The sequence below is a fragment of the Octopus bimaculoides genome, chromosome 3 (assembly GCF_001194135.2).
Source record: "Octopus bimaculoides isolate UCB-OBI-ISO-001 chromosome 3, ASM119413v2, whole genome shotgun sequence".
NCBI lineage: Eukaryota > Metazoa > Mollusca > Cephalopoda > Octopoda > Octopodidae > Octopus > Octopus bimaculoides.
Genome location: NC_068983.1, coordinates 12620906 through 12625676, shown reverse-complemented (window position 1 = coordinate 12625676; position 4771 = coordinate 12620906).

Genomic DNA, 4771 nt, shown 5'->3' with positions numbered 1-4771 from the left:
CATGTATGTATTTTTGTACAAACAAATATATACAAACATTACAAACATACAAAACTAATCTTCATATTCGGAAGTGTGTTTGGCGTTGAACCAGTGATTCTGAATAGATTGGAAATTTGTATTCAATAGCACTACACTTCAAACACACACACACACACACACACACACACACACACACACACAAGCAAACATATGCACAAACACACATTTATAAATACATACACACACACTGACGCATATATAGATATACATACATACAACCGATAACAACAAACTGGGACAGGTTTTTAACTATTTATAGATGAGAGTGGCGCGTGTTTATCTGTATATGCGTACCTGTGATTTTATATTTTCCTTGCACAATTAACAGGCCCCTCTATACATCTCTAACGAAAAAGAGCAAGTATAATTACGGAAATGAAAAAAGTCATCATTGTAGGAATTCCTTTATTTTCTGTTATATTCTATTTTTCATGTCATACCATGAACTATGTCGACAACAGACTTTAGTCTTGAGGAGAGAATTTACTCTGTTTTTCTATCTTATATAGCTTTACACTCAATTCTAAATATGTATTTGGAACTACTCCAGTTTTCTCTTCTTATTGTTGGACTGATTCTTTTATCAGAACAACAGAAAAAACAGAGAATATATTTCTACAGAAAATATTTACACAGATTTATGTATGCATATATGCATACATGCATTGCATATATACAGGCACATGTATTTATGTATGTATGTATGAATGTATATATAAACAACCGTATATGCGTGTATGAACATATACGAGAAATACGAAACCAATATTGACACACATTCGACTACTCATAACCACTTACACACACACGCACAGGGAATGAACAAATATATATGTGTGTATGTGCATATGCGCGTGCCAGTGAGTGTGTGTGTGTGTGTGATCGCGTTTGTATATGTGTTTCTGAATGCATATAAGCATATATTCACATAGGCATATATATACATACATACACACACACATATATATATATATATATATTTATTTATACACATATATATAGATGCATATATTGATATATGTACGCATGTATGAAATATACACAAACTCATATTTATGTATGTATATATATGTGTGTGTGTTTCTGTATGTGTGTGTGTGTGTGTGTGTGTGTGTATACGTTTGTGCGTGTGTGTGTGTTTTTGTACGCATGGCTGCTTAAATATTCATAATTATCGTTTATAAAAAATGGGTCTCGCATAGAAATGTGTGAATATCCAATTTTTCAAGAAGGTAGATTTGCAATCATGAGGCCATCTTCTTAATCTCTCTTTACCATTTTATGTATCACTAGTATATGTATGAGTAGTACACAGTGTTTGCATGTGTATGTATGCTTATAATGTGTATGTATGCTTATAATACGCCATTTTGTTTTGAAATAAATAGACATAATAGAATGTCTGCCAGCTGATGTATGTCATTTTTGAATGCCCTCCATCTTTTTTTTTTTTGCCGTATAATTCGAGGGTAAACCACATTTTACCCCCGCTCATATATGACACTCGATTGCGAAACTGCCACGCAATAACCAGAACTTGGGTATTAATAACTGGGTACACTACCAGCAGTATATTGGATAGGTAATATCCCTTAGTTGGTTGCGTTTCCAACCTCAAAGTCTCACGGATATATATATATATATAATATATATATATATATATATATATGTGTGTGTGTGTGTGTGTGTGTGTGTGTGTGTGTGTGTGTGTGTGTGAGTGTGTGCGCGCGTATGTATGTATATATATATATATATACATACATATACACACACACACTCACATAAACACACGCGCACACACAGACATATGCACACATATTGTTGACTCCATAAAAATTGGAAACTTCAAGAATATGGAATAATTTCTTTTAGGAGCGGTGAATCTCGAAGCAATTAAAAGTATAAATAATACCATGTAAATATTTGGTTCAAACTTCTTTGATATAAGAAGTCGAAAGCTATCCGTCGGAGTCGAACCCACATCTCCTGTAAACATGACCTCCTGTATATACGTATTTACATACATACAGAAGCTCATTAAATTATTTCGCTTGGACATTTCAATTTGCTGAAATTAATTCTATGGTTGGTGGAATTCTTCTGCAAAAATGATAAGTGATATAATTTATGCATTTACATGGTTTCTTTATGAAAATATCTTTACTTCCGATATCTCTGCGCTCATTATTTATTCAAACCTACAGGAAAACTCTCAAACATTATTATTTCTTTCAGTGCTCTGAATATATATGTATATATATTGTCTTTATTAATCAAAGTCAATACTAGAGCATCTGTTTTCGTGTACCAATAATGAAAATATTTCATTTACAAACTATTTGCGTGCTGAATCTACTTCAGTTCCTAGTGCTTTTATAAGAAGCATTCTCTATATTTAACATGGTCTGTACAGAAAACTCAACCTTTATTATCACGTTCCAGAAAATTCCAGTCTTGAATCTAAAAGATCGAACTTTCTCTTTCATATATCCTTCTCTACTCTAGGCACAAGGACCAAAACTTTTGAGGAGAGGGCTAGTCGATTAGCTCGACCCCAGTACACAACTAGTACGTAATTTATCGACCCCGAAAGTGTGAAATGCAAAGTCGACCTCGGCGGAATTTGAACTCAGATTGTAAAGACAGACGAAATACCAGTAAGCATTTCGCCCGGCGTGCTAATGTTTCTGCCAGCGCGCCGCCAGCTTTCTTTTTCGTATATTGAAACATCTAAATAAATCATTCTTTGGCAGTAAATGTGGTCAATTGGAGGAACAGATAACCTTGAATGTTGGATAAGAAATGTTTCTCTTTTGCCCCTCGTTACACACTTCAACTTCGTTCTATTTCTCATCGCTCAAATGAACGCGCTCAAAACTTGGCAATGGATATCGAAAACTACAAGAACTTAGTTTTCGGTAGCTTACGCTTTTGCAGCTGTTTGTTTTTGACATATATTTTGTTCCGACAAGGGAGCGCTATTAAATTCTACCTCCAGATCAATGGAATTGCAAAATGCATGAAATGTGAACCGTTTAGCCAACGTGATTGAATACTTACACGTGTTACACTACTTATGTAAGGGTTATATCTCTTATCCGGATCACGCGCTTTACGAAATAAAATTCATTGAATTTTTGTTTTTATTCATAATGCATCGGTATAAGTCGGGGATTTAGAAGTTGTACCATATTATTTAGAGTAGAATAGGTTTTATTCTTCTTGCTAGTATTATAATGGTTATTGTCCAGTATAATGACTACATTCGCTTACGATAAAATATACAGAATACGAGAAAAGTACATATTGAAATGCCCCGCGATCATTCTATGATTTGTTGGTCTATTTACTTTCGTTTATCTCCACACATACACATATATACACATTTCCAAGGCTCAGATTGAAGTACATACACATAAACATGAGGTCATACAGCCTCATGTCTAGGTATGTATGTATGGGTGTATGTGTATGTCTGTGTTAATGTTTGTGCCTGCCTAGTTATTGTCATAATATAGTGGTAACATTCTTAGACCAGTAGGGCCCATCCTGCATTTGATGAAAACTCAAAACATCATAGTGCTCTTAACAGCAGAGAATTAGTGCCAGACTAGTGTAGCGTTGCTGCAGCCTATACTCCCTCCAGCTGTCACATAACAGATGCTACACCGTGGTCAAGGTGTAGAGTATCCGAGAGATTGTCTATATCTGCTCAAGATAACACGTAAAACACTTTGCGAAGTATGGCACATGCTACTTGGTGTTACTCCTTTGTGCATCAAGTCTATGGTTCATATATGCACACATACACACTCATACACATATATAGACATTCATGCGTGTATACAATTGTATATTTATATACATACAGACACACACGAACATATACATATATGAATGTTCACACACATACATGCATATATACATAGATACATACATGCACGCACACATCGATACATACATACACGTACTAAAATCCGTACATATATAGAGGTAGGTGATAAGCGAGTATGTGAGATAAAAAAAAGAAAAAGTTAATGCTGAGGCAGCTAAACAAATATAATTCCAAGAAGTAGAAAGTAAATGCATTATTTTCCGTGCAAAACACACATGGGATTTGTAGCATAAGTTTTATAAGTAAATGCTATTAGAATGATTGTATTTTATACCCGCTATTTTCTCGAATCTGCTCGAGTATTCGTTGTATGTAACCGAAAAAAAATGGAGGCAAAATTGTATGCTTTCCACGAATATTTACTGATCTTTATCTTTTAACGTATTTACATAAAACACACACATACATATGTGTGTATATGCGTGTGCGTGTGTGTGTGTGCTTACGTATTATGTATATATGTATATATTCGACTAAATGTTAGAGGAAATATCATTAAATATATATTGCAGGAATGTTGACGCCATAAACTATACGAAGTAGAACATTTTATAGATTCTTCGATAATGGAACAAAATTCTTTTTATATGTCGCTCACACCCGTACACCCGCGCGCACGTACCAATATACAGATCTGACTTTTTACCAAAGCCTTTTATTGCATTTAATATTATAATATTATTAAGACTGCGGACCTACGTTGATTTCATATGACGAAAATATATTAGTATTGTCGATTGAATGGTTACTCGTGTATTGATATTTCAGTCAATTCAATGACCTTCATACATACATATATATATTATATATATATATATATATATATATATATGT